At 48.1% G+C, this 17358-nt stretch overlaps 1 long non-coding RNA gene across 1 annotated transcript; it reads right to left on the bottom strand.

Annotated features, from left to right (window-relative positions):
* Positions 1–1435: 1435 nt before the first annotated feature.
* On the bottom strand, positions 1436–13860 carry LOC149122649 (uncharacterized). Its single transcript, XR_016219118.1, has 2 exons — positions 13717–13860; positions 1436–1794 (listed from the first exon to the last, which is right to left on the bottom strand). It is a non-coding gene; the product is annotated as an uncharacterized LOC149122649 (long non-coding RNA).
* Between the last annotated feature and the right edge of the window lie 3498 nt (positions 13861–17358).

The following is a 17358-nucleotide window of genomic DNA, read 5'->3' as shown; positions in this document are numbered from 1 at the left end:
GAGCAGCCAGGACTCAAACTGGTGCCTATATGGGATGCTGGTGCCCAGGCAGTGGCTTAACCCTCTATGCCACAGTGCCAGCCCTGCACTTAGCTTTCTTAACAGAGTGGGGGATTGTCTCCATTTTGATGCTTGGCAAGGGGCTACCAGTGACAGGTGGGTGGTGGTACTGAATAAGCACTACAATCCTTCTCAACCGGGGGTTCTAGGAGTGCCCCCTGGCAATTTGTGTGCGGTGATTTTCTCTGCTCAGCCTGCCTTCCTATTGATTCAGCTTTGCTTTTTTCTTTTAAAAGTTATTTACTTATTTGAAAGGTAGATTTAGAGAGAGAGCGAGAGCAAGAGAGAGAGAGAAACAGAGTGGTGATCTTCCATCTGCTGGTTCACGTCCCAAATGTCCACAATGGCCAGGGTTGGGCCAGTCAAGGCTAGGAACCTGGAGCTCCATCTGGGTCTCCCATGTGAATGGCAGAGCCCTAGGTACTTGGGCCGTCTTCCACTGTTTTCCCAAGTACGTGAGCAGGAAGCTGGATTGGAACAGAGCAGCTGGCACTCAGACGGCCCTCTAAGGGGATGCTGGTGTTGTCAGTTGGCTTAATCCACTTTGCCACAGCGGCCAGCCCCTGATTCTGCTATTCTGAATATTGCTCAGATACATCCACCTTTCATCCTTCTCCACTGGTTCTACCGTCACTCACTTCCTAATTTGCCTGAGCAACTTGCTGTAGGCTCCTAACTGATCTCTCTCCTGAAATTGCCGGAGGCTTTGGAAAACAGCACTTCTCCTTGCTCATGGGGGCTGCACTGTCCTGTCTCAGAGGCTCCCATTGTGTTTTATTATTATATTCCAGTGTTCTTTCTTCTCGCTGGAATAGTTTCTCTACATGACAACACCCACGCCCTGCACACACGCTGTACAGCTTGTCATTTCAGATTAGCCTCAAACACCACTGCCTCCTCCCCTAGCCAGAAGCCACTACTGGGCTTTATCAGCTTCTGGAAGCTGCGAGTTAGCTGTCACATGCTACCCTGGACCCCGATGCTTTAAGGATGTGTCTTATTAAGCTGTAAACTTCTTATTCTAGCATCTTAGTTGAGACGATTCTTCCAGCAACACTGAGCAGATTCTCACGTTCAAGGGCTATAAACCAGTGTATTATTGCACAGTGTGTAAGACACGGTCTTCTGTCCTCAACATGTTGCGGCCCTAGGGAGTGGAGCAGACAGCCACAAACAGGGCCACCATGGCTGTCTCGGAGTTCAGAACAGGTTGTGTGTGGCTGCCCAGAGCAGAGAGGGGCTGGTTCTTCCTGGGGGGAGGTGGGGGATACAGCAAGGAAGGGTGTTCAGAGAAGGGGACACTGGAAGTTTTGGAAGTGGTATGATTTCATAAACAGAAACTGTCCAAGGGCAGAATGCTAATGTAGACATCTTCTTTTTTTTAAAAAAAATATTTATTTGAAAGGCAGAGTTACAGAGAGGCAGAGAGAAAGAAAGAGAGAGAATCTTCCATCCTCTGGTGGTTCACTCCCCAGATGGCCGCAGCGGCTGGAGCTGGGCCAATCTGAAGCCAGGAGCCAGAGTCTCCCACGAGGGTGCAGGAGCTCAAGGACTTGAGCCATCTTCCACTACTTTCGTAGGCCATTAGCAGAGAGCTGGGTTGGAAGTGGAGCAGCCGGGACTTGAACCGGCGCCCATAGGGGATGCTGGCACCGCAGGTGGTGGCTTTACCCGCTACGCCACAGCACCGACCCCAGACATCCTCTTGTAATTTAGGTGGGAAAAGATAGAAACCTGTGTAGGGCAAATAAGAGAAATGAGTAGTTTCATAGAGGCCGGTGGAGGGCAGTATAGACAGCTGAGTAGAGAGGTGCTCATTGTGACTACAAGATTTATTGCAAGGAATACCCAAGGGGCACAACCCTGAGAACAAAGGTAACGCCTGTTCCTTGCAGGATCTCCATTGAAAGCACCTCTTAGCATTTAAGGCCTGGTTGCTCTCTGTCGTTTGTCATTTGCATGACTTATAATGGCTTTTCAGTTTGGGAACTGAAGCTACATATAAAATAGTCTTCCGCTGCCCACCTTAAAAAGAGCCTAAATTGAGAAACCCTGAATTACATTCTTCCTGGGGATTTTGTGCAGTGTCTCACTCTTGCCAGTAGGAGGCAGCATATCCTAACGCTCTGAATCAGAATCCTCATTGCTGGAGGCAGAGGTAAGATCCAGGCTAGGAGGAGCTACTCACCAGTACCCTGCAAAAGGTAGGCATTAGCAGATAGCCAGCATCTTCCATTCAGGACTGCGGGGTGCCAGGCACCACTGCAGAACCAGAGCTGAACCCATGGTCATGCTCCCTGCCCTGGGACCGCCCCTCTGAGGATGCGCAGCATTGGGGAGGAGCCGGTATATGCTTCTCTATGTTGTACTCTCTCTGGGAGGTGCAGACTTGCAAACGCTCAGACATAATAGTCCAGATATTGCTATAGCAGATAGCGATATTCCCTGCCTGCACCAGGCAAATGTTGGCATATTGTCAGCGATTGAGAGGTGCTTTGTCAAAAGGATGACTTAGGGGCAGTATTATGGCACAGCAGGTTAAACTGTCTCCTGTGATGCCGGCATCCCACATCAGAGTGCCGGTTTGAGTCCCAGCTGCTCTGCTTCCAATACAGCTCCCTGCTTATGCAACTGGGAAAGCAGCAAAAGACAGCCCAAGACCTTGGGCCCCTGCCACCCATGTGGGAGACCCGGCTGGAGTTCCAGGCTCCTGGCTTTGGCCTGGCTCAGCCCAGGGCCATCATAGTATTTGAAGAGTGAACCCATGGATGGAGGATCTCTTTCTCTCTGCCTCTCCTCTCTCTGTCACTCTGCCTTTCAAATAAATAAAGTAAATAACTATATATATATGTGTATATATATGTAGTTTTTTTTTCAAGTGTGACTTAGGGGTAGGAGGTTGACATCGAGCCTAGTGGTGAAGATGTTTGTATCTCACATCAGAGTGCGTAGATTCAATACCTGGCTCCAGGTCCTGACTCCAGCTCCTTGCTAGTGCAGTCCCTGGGAGGCAGCAGCAGTGGCTCATGTCACTGGGTTCCTGGCACGCATGTGGGAGACCTGCAGTGAGTTTTTGGCTCTTGGCTTCTGGCTTCTGGCTCAGTCATGCCTGGAAGTGAACCAGCAGATGGGAGCACTTTCCCTCTTGTCTTTCTGCCTCTCAAATTAATTAATCAATAGTTTAAAAAATAAGACTTGGGGTATTGGATTAGACACCTTCCGTCTCAAATTCTATGAACCTAGGTGATATGGTGAAATGATCAAATGAACTTTCACTTTGGTTTTGCTAAAGCCACTGCACGTTAAGCATCTCTACGAAAGATGCTCCTGCGAATCTTGACTGCATTGAAACTGTTAGAAGAATGAGCCACATCCTTGCATGGCCTCAACTGCTTTGCATCCATAAATGAAGTTCCTGGGTAAACAAACTTCTGGCAGCACTGAGACCATTCCCTAAAGGGGACTCCATGTACACCGAGGGAGTTAATGGACATAAGTAAGTTAAATAGATAACTAGCGCAAGAGGTTATATGCAAAGTGGTTCTGTGGGTATATTTGTTTGAAAATCCTGCCTGCTACAGTCTCCTCTAAGAGATTTCTCATGCACTTTTAAGGTACGGAGGGTTCAAAATGGCTTTATCAAATAGAAGCACAATATAGTCATAGCTGCACTTTTAAGTTTTTAGTAGCCATGTTAGAAAAGTAAAAAGGAATCAATGAAATAAATTTTGATTTAACCCCATATACTCAAAGTATGTTTCAGCATGTAGCCAAAATATTTTTTAATTATTCTAAATGTCTCACTAAGTCTTTGAAATATGGTACCTATGAAGGGACCTCAAGATGTTTGTGGAAAATGTGCATTATCTTTTCTTTTTTAAAAAATATTTATTTTAAAGGCAGGGTTACAGAGACAGAGGAAGAGACCGAGAGAGAGAGATCATCCATCCACTGTTCACTCCCCAAATGGCCACAATGGTCAGGGCTGTACCAGGCTGAAGCCAGGAGCCAGGAGCTTCTTCTGGGTTTCCCACTTGGGTGCAAGGGTTCAAACCGGTGCCCATATGAGATGCCAGAATCCCAGGCAGTGGCTTTACCTACTAAACCACAGTGCCATCCCCTTCATTATCTTTTAATTTCATTTTCCATGAATGTTTTGAAGTATCCTCCTATGTTACACCCAGGGTGCATCTCAGACTGGAGCCGTATCTCCAGTGGCCACATGGGGCTGATGGCTACATGTTGGAGAGCACAAACTCTGAGAACCTGTCACGGAAGGGGCTCCAAATAAACCCTGAAAAGTCACCAGGAAGTTACAGGGAAATATGGAAAGGAGTAAAAGGCACAGTTGGGTGAATTTAATGGCTGTTAGAGAGGAGCTTTTGCAGAAAGATTTAAATGGCAATAAGTTAGGATTAAGATGGTCTCTGTTATACAAGATAAAACCCACTAAAAGTGACCAATTTCAGTATTTCCTTTAAAGGTTTTTTTTTTACTTCTTTATCAAGAGGCAGAGTGAAATACACACACGCGTGCGTGCGCACACACACACACAGAGAAAGAGAGAGAGAGACAGAGAGAGAGAGATTGTATTCACGGGTTCACGGGTTCACTCTCAAAAGCCTACAATGGCGAGTGCTGGGCCAGGCCAAAGCCAGGAGCCAGGATCTCCATCTGGGTGTCCCTCATGGGCAGCAGGGGCCCAAGCACTTGAACCATCACCATCTGCTGCTTTCCCAGGTGCATTAGCAGGGCGCTGGATCAGAAACGATGCTGTGCCAGTGTCAGCTCCTAGTCTTGTGTCTCTTTCTTGCTCTGAGTTCTAGTCCAGTGGTCACCTCTGGGTGTCTACAGCATGAGGCTGTGGAGTGTTAGCCATTTTTTGAAGGAATCTATAAACGATGGATCTTAGCAGCAACTGCTTCTCAAACTCTGTATCCAGAGACTACTTTACTTCCCATCTCACCCCCGTTTGCAAACTTCCCACGTTGTCTGCGTGCAGGCCTTCTCTGCACCTCTTGTCCTGACTCGGCTTTGGGCCAGCTTTCCTCCCCCAGACACAGGAAGCAGAGCTGCTGGGATTGTGGCTGCCATTTAACAAACCTGAAGTATGCGTTCCTACCCAATCTACCCTGAAAGAGTCCCTCCCGGATGCCTCCCTGATTCTACCTGCTCATCACGGTGGTGCTTTATCAGCGCTGCATAATTGTACCCTGAGCCATGGTCATCGTCAAAGGCCTTTCTGCACGCGGAGCTGACTGTGGGTCTGCACTGGGTGGGTAGGAGGGAGGATGGCATGACATGATCCAGATGAGTTCTTCCAGGAGAACTCCCTGCCTGCCACAGCCTGCTGGCGTTTCGCTCTCAAGAATTTCTCTGGATCCCAAGTCCATTAGCAATCCAAAAATCAGGTCCCCTTTGAGGTGATCGAGTGGCTAACTCTTTTCTTCGCTGTGAAACGAAGGTGTGTAATTATCCCAGCCAGGTTCAAAGACACCTGCTCCCAGCTGGGAGCCCTCCTGGGGATGCTCCCTGATGCTCGCCTTCTCAAGCAGGGCAGTGCAGAGTAAGTGGACGGCTGTCCGATTGCTGTGACCTCCTGCTGTGTCAGCCCTGCTCTCTTCCCCGTTACTGTGTGCAAATGTTTGAACAGAAAAGTGGCTATTCCAGGTCATTTATTCCTGAGGATTCTTTTTTAGATAGAAGGCACATATAAAATTTGCCCTTTACAAATGCACTATTCAGTGGTTTTAGTACACTCACAAGGTTGTGCTACCATCCCATTCTCTAATTCCAGGACATTTTTGTTGTTCCAAAAAGGAACTCTGTGTGCGTGAACAGTCACTCTCCCAGCCGCTCACCCTCAGCCCCAGGCAACCTCTGTGCTACTCTCGGGCTCAGGGAATTTGCCTATGTTCCATGCTTCCTAGGAAAGGCATTGCAACGTGTGACCTTCTGTGACCGGCTCCTCTCGCTTTGCAGGGTTTGTCCGTTGTTGTGGCGTGAATCAGCACTTCATTCTGTTTTGTGGCTGAGTAATATTCCAATGTGTGGATCTCTATCATCTTATTAATCTATCTGTATCATATCTATACCTATCTACTTACTATCTATATTTATATCATGTATCTATATCTACCTATTATCTATCTATAGGATGTATCTATCTTTATATCTACCTACCAAATCTATCTATATCTAGCTATCTATAATCTGTCTTCCTACCTATCTATCTCTCTATAGAGAGAGAGCTCTTCTTGTTTTGCTAATCTCTCCATCCAGCTGCTGAGTGTTTGTGTTGTTCCCATCTTTGAGCTGTTTTGACTAAAGCTGCTGTGAACATTCATGTACAGCTTTTGGTGTGGACATGGCTTTCATTTCTCTTGGGTGTCTACCCAGGAGTAGACTTTCTGGGTCATATGCTAATGCTATGTTAAATTTTAGGCACTGTCATACTATTTCCCAGCATGGCTATGCTGTTTTATATTCCCACCAACAATGTAGAAGGGTTCTAATTTCTCCATATCCTCCCCAACATTTGCTATTATCTGTCTTTTTGGTTCTGACTGAGCATCTAGTGGTATTGCACTGTGGCTCTGATTTGCATTTCCCAAGTTGATAATGATGTTGAGCACCTTTTCAGGTGTTTGTATATCTTCTTTGAATAAACGTCTATTCAGATGCCCTACCTCCTGTCTAACTGGATTATCTACCTTTTAGACCCTTATCAGACTTGCAAATCCTTTTCCCCCAGTCTGTGAATCATCTTTTCGCTTTCTGCTTAGTATCTCTGGAAGCAAAAAATTCTAAATTTTGGTAAAGTCCTATTTACTTGCTTTTTATTGGATTGATGTATATAGGGTTTTTTTTTTAAGATTTATTTTATTTATTTGAAAGACAAAGTTACAGAGAGAGGTAGAGACAGAGAGAGAGGTCCTCCTTCCATCTGCTGGTTCACTCCCCAGATGGCCACAATGGCCAGAGATGCACCAATCCGAAGCCAGGAGCCAGGAGCTTCTTTCGGGTCTCCCATGTGGGTGCAGAGGCCCAAGGATTTGAGCCATCTTCTACTGTTTTCCCAGGCCACAGCAGAGAACTGGATTGGAAGAGGAGCAGCCAGGACTAGAACCGGCACCCATATGGGATACAGGCGCTTCAGGCCAGGGCTTTAACCCACTGAGCCACAGCACCGGCCCCTAGGGTTATTTTAAGTTATGTCATTTTTCTCAAGTGTACTTTGATTTTTTATGTTTACTTTTTATTTATTTTTATCTACTTGAAAGGCAGAGTAACCAAGAGAAGTGAGGAGAGGAGAGGAGAGGAGAGGAGAGGAGAGGAGAGGAGAGGAGAGGAGAGGAGAGGAGAGAGAAACAGAAATCTTCCATCCACTGGTTCATTTCCTAAATGTCCTCAACAGCCAGGAATAGGATTGGCCAAAACGAGGAATCCAGAATTCCATGTGGGTCTCCCATGTGGGTGCCCAAAGCACTTGAACCATCATTTACTGCCTCCTAGGATTCATTGGAAGGAAGCTGGATTAGAAGCAAAGTAGCCGTGATTCAAACTGGCTCCCCAATAGGGGATGTGGTTGTTGTAAGCAGTGGCTTAACCCACTGTACCACCACACTGGCCCCAAGCGTACTTAACTTTTAAACCTGGTGCTGGCACTGTGGTGTAGCGGGTAAAGCTGCTGCCTGCAGTGCTGGCATCTCATATGGGCTCTGGTTTGAGTCTCGGCTGCTCCACTTCCGATCCAGCTCTCTGCTATGGCCTAGGAAAGCAGTGGAAGATGGTCCAAGTCCTTGGGCCCCTGCACCAGCATGGGAGACCTGGAAGAAGCCATTTGGGGAGTGAACCAGCAGATGGAAGACCTCTCTCTCTCTCTCTGCCTCTCCTCTCTGTGTAACTCTGACTTTCAATAAATAAATAAATCTTTTAAAAAAAAGTCTTGAACTTTCATCATAGAATAACAGTCTTTGGCTTTTGCAAAAATAATTTTTGTAAAAATAAGTAAACTTTTAAAAGAACAAAAATAATGTAAGGATTACCTAAGAAGCATAAAACTCAAGTATGCAGGGGTTTTGAGGGGCAGGGACCCTGCTTAAATTTAGTGGCAGAAGGCACCAGGCCACAGGTTCGCTCAGACAAGCACCTCAGTGTTGAGTGGATGGGAAGTGGGCTGCAGACCAGAACTGAAATAAACAGTGGAAGCGCCGCCTCTCGCATCAGGAGAGTCACCCTCGTTCCAAATCTGCGCAGCGCAGACTGGAGAGTGCTCCCCAGCAGTTTCCCCCACCCCACATGTGTGTATGTTGCTCCCTGTGCCGGAACCCTCCAGTCACCATCTCCCCAGTTTCCTCCTCCTCCTCCCCACATATCAAATGAGGCTCCCTAGGGAGAGGTACTGAAGACTAGACCCTCTGTGATGCTTAGGATCTTCTGCTTTTTTTTATTTTTAAGATTTCTTTGTTTGAAAATCAGAGTTAGAGAGAGAGAGGGGAGAGACAGAGAGAGAGAGAGATCTTCCATCTGTTGGTTTACTTCCCAGATGGCCACAATGGCCAGGGCTGAGCCAGGCCAAAGCCAGGAGCAAGGAGCTTCTTCCAGGTCTCCCACATGGGTAGACGGGGCCCAGCCACTTGGGCCATCTTCTGCTGCTTTTCCCAGGCAAATTAACAGAGGGTTGGATTGGAAGTGGAGCAGCTGGGACTCAAACTAGCACTCACATGAGATGCCGGTGCTGCAGGTGGCGGCTTTACCAGCTACGTCGCAACTCTGGGCTCAGGATCCTCTGCTTTGTCCTTTCCTGCACCCACACCCTTCCCAAGAGTGGCAGATGTCTGGGTTCACCGTGGCCTCCCTGCCCTCCTGTCGGACAGCAGGCCTTGAACACTGTGGGTCCTTGGTGAACACGTGTGTGTGTGGCCTTGAGCTGCACTGCAGCTGCTGACCCTCTCTGAGCTCAGAGACACTTCATTTAGCCTTTTGGGATTCGCAGAAACTTTGCACATTTGTCAAACATCCTTTTAATCTTGTCTTTTGGCTAAAGTCAAAACAAAAACAATAGCAAAAAACTCTTCAGGGCATTGGACAACAATTTCAGATCACAAGCCACTGGGCCTATTAAAAGTCAAATAAAAAACTTAAGACCAAAATTAGGGGGCCGGCATTGTGGCATAGCTGGTTAATAAGCCTGCGATGCCGGCATCCCATATGAGCACCAGTTCGAGTCCCAGCTACTCCACTTTGGATCCAATTCTCTGTTAATGCACCTGGAAAAGCAGTGGAAGATAGCCCAAGTGCTTAGGCCCCTGCCACCTATGTGGGAGACCCAACTGGAGTTCTAGGCTCCTGGTTTTGGTCTGGCCTGGCCCACCCAGCATTGGCTGACTATTTCAGGCATTTGGGGAGTGAACCAGCAGATGGAAGATTTCCTTTCTCTCTCTCTCTCTCTGTCTCTCTGTCTCTCTCTACTCCCCACTCCCCATCACTCTGCTTTTCAAATAAATAAAATAAATTGTTTAAAAAATTAGAATGAATTGTTTCAAAGGATTGATATGATAATTATATTCAGTACCCAGGAAACAGGGGCTGTGTAAGCATGGCCGTGACCTGAAATGAAATAGGTTGTAGTGTGTGGCATGCGGTAGGCACTCATTATGTTCTACTGAAGACATGAACTCAAGGAGCATGGCAGTGTTTCATTGGTTAACACAGTGGGGCGGGGAGGAGTGTAACTGAAGTCAGGAAGCCAGGATTCTGGCCGATTCAGTGACCTAGGCCAAGCTGTGTGCCGTCTGGTCTGTGATACAGGGACTGATGGGGTGTCCATCATGTAGGCCAAATGGGACTCCACAGACCTGGGGTGTGCTCTTGCTTCCTCTGTCTCTCTTCCTCTCTCTCTACTTTAATCGAAATAAAATTCAGACAACAGAAAAATTAACTATTTGAAAGTGTATGATTCAGTGGTACTTTCTCAGTGTTGTGTAACCTCGTATCTAATTCCAAAATATTGTCATCATCCAAAAGGGAATCCCCCCGCCGTGAGCAGTCACTCTCCATCCTCCCTCCCGCAGCCCCTGGCAGCCACCATCTGTGCTGTGTCACAAGGATTCACCTATTTGACACATGTCATGTATGTGACATCAGCAATATGTGACTTTGTATCTGGCTTCTTTCGCTTCGTACAGTGTTCGCAAGTTCATCTGTGTTGTAGCATACATCAGTCCTATGTGCCTTTTTTTTTTTTAAAGATTTTTATTATTTATTTGAGAGAGAGACCTACAGACAGAGAGGGAGAGAGAAAGAGAAAGGTCTTCCATCTGCTGGCTCACTCCCCAAATGGCCAAAACAGCTGGAGCTGAGCCAATCCAAAGCCAGGAGCGGCCAGGAGCTTCCTCCGAGTCTCTGCTCACTATGCCACAGTGCTGGCCCCGCCATGTGCCTTTTATAGTTGAATAATACTCTCAGTGTTATCCTTCTAATTCTTTAAAATTTTGCTTGTTTGAGAGACAGATGCAGAGAGACGGTGCTCATCTGCTGGCTCATCCCTCAAATGCTTGCAATGGCTAGGGCTGAAGCCTGGAGCCAGGAAAGCAATGTAGGTCTCCCATGTGGGTGGTAGGAACCCAGTTACTTGAGCTATCACTGCAGCCAGGCCAGGCAGAAGTCAGGAGTTAGAAGCAAACACTTTGGCCATCCTCTGCCACTTTTCCCAGGCCATTAGCAGGGAGCCGGATTGGAAATGGAGCAGCTGGCACAAGAACCAGAGCCCATCTGGGATGCTGACATTGCAGACAGCAGCTTAACCCGGTACACCACAATCCCAACCCCTCCTTCATAATAGTTTTAAAGCAAAGTTTAAGTAAATTGCTCCCAAGCTGGAAATGAAAAGGCCAACAGTCTGTACCAGGCCTCAGGTGCATTATGTAACCACTTCCTGACAAGGGCAGAAGGTTACACCAACGGGATTGACCTCTTAGTCACTCTAGTCAAACTGACTCTAATTAATCATATAACATAAGCTGTTCCAGTGTAATTCCATTCAAATAACGTTGTGAAATCTGGGTACTGTGAAGGATTGTTGGCAAAAGAAAACAGAGACGAGGAGAGCCTTTGAGAGAACGCGGTTGGTGTTTGAGGCACACCCTAAGCCAGCTCTGTGGACCATAATCAGCCTTCTGCCACCATCATAACGGCATCTCCCACCCTGCAGCCTGCCCCAGTGTGTGTGGGGGTGGGGTGGGGGGAGGGAAATTCCTGCCCTAGGGCTATTCTAACTCTACACACCTGGACTCTGCAGATCCTCAGTTCACTTCTGCCCAGAAGTACCCGAATTTTCTCCCTATTGGAGTATTTGGGGAAAAATACTTACTTTATTTATTTGAAAGGCAGAGTTAAGCAGAAAAAGAAAGGGAGATCTTCCATCCATTAATTCACTCCCCAAATGGTTGCAACAACCAGGGCTGGGCCAGGCCAAAGCCAGAAGCCTGGAACTCTATCTGGATCTGGATCTCCCATGTGGGTAGCAGGGGCCCAAGCATATGGGTCATCTTCTGCTGCTTTTCCCAGGTGCATGAGCAGGGGGCTGGATTAGAAGTGGAGCAGCTGGGACAGGAACTCGTGCCCATTTGGGATGCCAGCGTTGCAGGCGGCTGCTTAACCTGCTGTAGCACAATGCTGGTCCAGGGGGAAAATCTTAGGTGTACTGGAGTCAGCAGGAGTCTCAGCTGAGCTCTCCCTGGGGCAATGACGGTGGGACTGTGGCTTAGACGCTGTAGAACACTGAGACCTAAAACAGGAGGAGGTCCCCAAAACAGCCTGGGGTTGAGCCTCAGGACATGAGGACCTGCAGAGCAGAGGGTGTGGGTTCTAGCCACTGGCCACCAGGGTCATGATTCCTTTAGGCCTCGCCTTGCTTCTGTCGATTTCATTTCTATCGATTTGCTTGAGAGGAAGAGCGAGAGGGAGAGAGCACTCGGATCCGCAGTTTCATTCGCAGCGGCTGGGGCTGGGCAAGGCCAAAGCCAGGAACCAGAAACCCGAAACCCAGTCTAGATCTCCTACATGGGTGGCAGGACCCAACCAGTTAAGCTTTCATCTGTTGCCTCGCAGGAGGCTAGAATCAGGTGCTGAACCCAGGCTCTCTAAGATGGGATGCGTGTGTCTCAGCTCACCTGCCACACACCTGTCCTGTTTCTGTGTGTGTCATTCTTCCTTACAGGGAGAAGTCCTGGAGCGGACACTAGGAGGTCCCTGCTCTGCAGGGAAGGAGCCCATAGGTGTAAAAGCAGAGCTCTGCTGGTGACTTGGCGGGAGTGAGTTGGGAGGAGGAGTAGAAGGTTCTAGAGCTAGCTGCACAGGGTAACTTCTGACGGTCAGGCTGCTGAAGGACAAGGAGGGACCTCCCGGAGCCACAGTGCACTCAGCAGACAAATGGGAAGGAGAGTGGAAGAGCACTACCCAAGAAAGGAGCCTTGAGAAAGTGTAAGGGGCCGGCGCTGCGGCGCCCTGGGTGAAGCTGCTGCCTGTGACACCGTGACGCCTGCATCCCATATCTAGCACTTGCTCTACTTCTGATCCAGCTCCCTGCTAATAAGCCAGGGAGAGCAGCGGAAGATGGGCCAAGTGCCTGGGCCACTGACCTATGTGGGAAACCCAAATGGAGTTCCAGGATCCTGGCCTCAGCCTGGCCCAGCCCTGGGGAGTGAACCAGCAGATGGAAGATTCTCTTTTTCTTTCCCTCTCAGTCTATAACTCAGTCTTTCAAATAAATAAATATTTTTTTAAAAAATAGAAAGTGGTAAATCTTTCATGGTTCCTTAAAGGATGATCAGGCCAAGCTACACCCAAAAAATGCTATTTTTTTTTTTTTTGGCATAAAAGTTATGTTGGGCTGAAAGCAACTGAGAATCACCGGATGCAGGGACAGTCTGTGTTCTCCCCTTATCTGCCTAAAAGCAGAGCACAAATTTCTCTTTGTGAAAGCACCTCCCTCTAACATACCAGGAAGAGGAGAGCAACTCTTAGCACTGGAGATACAGAGCTGGCACCAAGATGAGTCTGCATAAACAGACCTTGTGAAAATAAAATAAGCTTTCTCGCCTGTTAGTTCTTTATATATCCTAGGCGAGTTTCACTTTGTTTCTATGAATTCCTCTGCATGTAAAAAATTAGTAAAACATGTGTGTCTTTTAGCTTATCTGCCTTTTGTTAGTTTTATTTGCAGGCACCCAGGTATGCAACTTGAGAGGGTAGAGGTAAAGGTTTTCTCTCCTAACACCATGCATGCCGTATACTGTGGGCGGACGACCCAGAGATGGCCCTGCGTTTGCCTTTGAAGCAAGGGTGCTCCCTGAGAACTCATTGATCCATGCCTTGGCTCTGTAGGAGCTTCCCACGGTGACATTTGTGATAACTGCCATGAGGATTGCTGAGTGAATATTGTTGGCTGACTGGCTGACTAACATGCTAACAGGAGTTAGCAGTGGACACTTTTCTTCTTCCTTTGAGTCCTCTCTAGGCACAGACTGAGCACAGAAAGGCAGCGCGTACTGGGATCAGAGAGTAAAAGTCATGGTGACGGAGAAGGGTGAGAGGTACAAAGTGGTAGGATTGTTGGTTTCCTCTCTCTTCCTGAAGGAAAACAAAACTTACCGAAGGAACAGGAACTCACCCAGGCTGTGGGCTGGTTTGAAGAGAACTGAGCACTCCCAATGTGGAAAGGGTAATTTGTCATCTGAAAAATATTCCAAGGCAGGCATTTTGTGAGAAGAATTTAGATTACGAAGTCTCCTGCCCGCGATTCCGAAGAACATGTTGTGAAATTTAGGTTCCTAGAAAAAGTATGTTTATGAAACCTTCAGAGAGGCAGAGTTCATGATGCATCTTTTTTTTTTTTTTTTTTTTTTTTTTTTTTTTTTTTTTTTTGACAGGCAGAGTGGACAGTGAGAGAGAGAGAGACAGAGAGAAAGGTCTTCCTTTTGCCGTTGGTTCACCCTCCAATGGCTGCAGCAGCCTGCGCATCGCGCTGGTCCGAAGGCAGGAGCCAGGTGCTTTTCCTGGTCTCCCATGGGGTGCAGGGCCCAAGGACTTAGGCCATCCTCCACTGCACTCCCGGGCCGCAGCAGAGAGCTGGCCTGGAAGAGGGGCAACCGGGACAGAACCCGGCACCCGACAGGGACTAGAACCCGGTGTTTCGGCGCCGCAAGGCAGAGGATTAGCCTAGTGAGCCACGGCACCGGCCATCATGATGCATCTTAAAAAATAAAAGTGGGGCTAAAAACGGGAGCCTCTGATTTAATTCCGCAATTGTTCTACACCAAGGAGGTCAAGAGGCAAACACCTTTACTTTGTAAATGAGAAGTAAAATAATGTGGAAAGAGTGTGGCTACCAAGACGTTGCAATGCCAGGTTAAACACCCAGCTGAACTGAGGTGTAGACAGGAGACTCCATGGCTGACAGGGTAGGGATGTGGTGGAAAAGCCTTCCACTCTGAAGAGCAAGCAGGCTGACCAGGATACGAGGTCAAGTTGGGGCACTCAGAGCCTGCAAGCTCGCTTTTACCAAGCACTTGACCCTGGGACTCCTGGAGCTGACCAGGCCCCTTCCTGGAGCTGGTGAGGGTGGTGGCTGAGTCGTTTGTGGCAATGCGAGGCCATTCAGTTAGCTCAGGATGGAGTAGCACGGGGAGAGGTGGACGGGACCCCACCAAGGGGGGCTCACAGAGGGCACACCACAGCACAGGAAAAAGTACATGGTGTTGTGCATGGGGACAGAGGAAAGTGCCCAGCTAAAAGGAGGGAGAGGGACCAGCTGTGGCGCAGTGGGTTAAGCCACTGCATGAGATGCCAGCATCTCATTTCGAAGTGCCAATTCAAATCCCAGATGCTCCACTTCCGATCCAGCTCCCTGCTCATGCACCTGGGAAAGTAGTGGAAGATGGCCCTAGTACTGGCTCTCTGTGCCTTTCAAATGAATAAGTAAACCTAGTATACATTCAGAAAAAAAAAGAGAGAGAGCACTAGTGCTACTGGTTCACTCCCCAAATGGCTGCATTAGTAGGGAGCTGGATCGGAAGTAGAGCAGCCAGGATTTGAACCCGTGCCTATATGGCATGTTGACATCACAGATGGCAGATTAACCAGCTGTGCTAACAATGCCAGCCCCAAATAAATTTTCTAATAAATAGAATAAAGAAAGTAGCGAGAGAAAAACACTGTGTGGTACGTAAATGTGGATCCCAAGTGAGAAAAAACCCTGAGAATCCATGAAAACTGATCACCCTGCTTCTCCATGGGTTAAAGTCTTAGCCAGGCCAAGGGTAGACAAAGGAATCCAGGGCTGATTGCCAATGACGGGGGCAAGAGACGAAGGAGGAGTTCAGAAGTTCAGGAAAATAAAACGGGATTATCATTCAAGGGTTCCGTGAACCAGAGAAAAGCGGAAGTGACAGGAGGACCAGGGAGCGGCTGGGGGCGGGGGAGGGGTGCGAAGCCAGGGTTCAGCTCTTCCACCAGGTGCGGGCCAGGAGCCTGGGGCCTGCCCACCCCGGCTGGCTTTTTCCCATGAAGCATCTGGTCAACCAAAGAAACTCCTCTACAAGGCCAGACTGGAATCCAGAGCGCTCTGTTCCCGAGCAGGCTCCACGTTTACGCCCTGGGAGAGAGAGCGCCTTGGATCCTGATCGGCGTTACACAGGTTGACGGGAAAAGAGAGGTGGAAAGATTAACCTTCTAGGTGAAGCCGTCTCAGGTGCGCCAAGGAGCTGGGTGAGCAGACAGGTAGCGGGGTGTGGCCGAGGCTGGGGAACATAGTGAAAAAGTGGAGGCAATGAGAAGTTGGTGTGAGCAAGGCCAATCAGAGAACTAAATTACTTCATGGAGCAGGAAAATAATGACGGCTAGGCACACAGAGGGAACACTACCTAAATGATGGACATGAAAGCACAAAGGGAAAGAAACACCCATGGAGAATAAAATGCAGGAAGGAAAGACAAGACAGCCCCCAGTGCAAGTCTGGAGCATGGAGGGCCCCTGGGGAGAGGGAGTCAAAATGCTGATTAAAAATCCATGCGAAGAATTTTTAAAAGACACAGTTTTTAGTTTACTCGTCAGTTTTGAGAATTTCTTCTTTATGTAGACAGGACAGGGTATTTAGAGTTCAAAGGCTGAGATAAAGGCTTGAAAGCTGAGAAGACAGAACAGTGTTTCTCTGGGGCCAGCAGGTGACGCCACCGCCTGTGACATCAGCATCCCGAGTCCTGGCTGCTCCACTTCCAATCCAGCTCCCTGCTAATGTGCCTGGGAGACAGCAAGCAATGGCTGCTACCATCCAAATGGGACACCCGGATGGAGTTCCAGGATCCTGGCTTTGGCCTGGCCCAGCCCTGGCTATCGCAGGAATGGCTTGGGGAGTGAACCAGTGGATGGAAAATTTCTCTCTCTCCCCCTCTCCCTCCTACCCTCTCCTCTCTCTACCCCTACTCGTTGTCACTCTGCCTTTCAAATAAATAAACACATCTTTTAAAAGAATGTTTCTTGTTCAGTTGGACTTAGTGGCTGAGTAGAATTTATTGTGCTTTTTTTTTTTTTTTTTTTTGAGGGCAGACTATGCTGCAGCAGGTCTGCTGCTCAGGATGCCTGTATCCCATATCTGAGTGCCTGGGATTGAGTCCTGCCTCCGCTTCAATCCAGCTTTCTGCAGACGCACCTGGGAGACAGCAGATGCTGGCGTAGGGACTTAGGTTCCTACCATCCACCTGGAGACTCAGATGCAGTTCCTGGCTCCTGGCTTTAGCCAGGCCCGGCCTCAGCTGTTGCAGGCATGTGGGGAGTGAAATCAGCTGAATCAGTGACAGTGAATTCTACCAGGGGATTAATTGGATACGTCTCTCTCTCTTTTGGTCTGCCTTTCAAATAAAATGAAAATAAAATTGTTCTGTGTAACTCTGACTTTCAAATAAATAAATAAAAAATTGAAAAAAGAAAATAATAAATTGAAAAAAGAATAATTTTAAGTATGAAAGATGTTATAGCATAGGAATGACTACGCAGCTTTTTTATGATTTATTTATTTGAGAGACAGAGTTACAGAAAGGCAGAGAGAGGGAGAGAGAGGGAAGGAGAGAGGGGAAAGGGAGGGATGGGGGAGGGGGGAGAAGGAAGGAGAGGAAGGGAGAGAGGGAGAGGGGGGAGATGGGGGGAGAGGAGAGGGAGGGAGGGAGAGGGGGAAGGAGAGAGAGAGAGAGAGAGAGAGAGAGAGAGAGAGAGAGAGAGAATGTGTGAGACAGAGATCTT

This window comes from Oryctolagus cuniculus, chromosome 13 (assembly GCF_051225735.1).
Source record: "Oryctolagus cuniculus isolate XC-2025 breed Fujian yellow rabbit chromosome 13, ASM5122573v1, whole genome shotgun sequence".
NCBI lineage: Eukaryota > Metazoa > Chordata > Mammalia > Lagomorpha > Leporidae > Oryctolagus > Oryctolagus cuniculus.
This window is presented reverse-complemented; position numbering and strand designations above follow the sequence as displayed.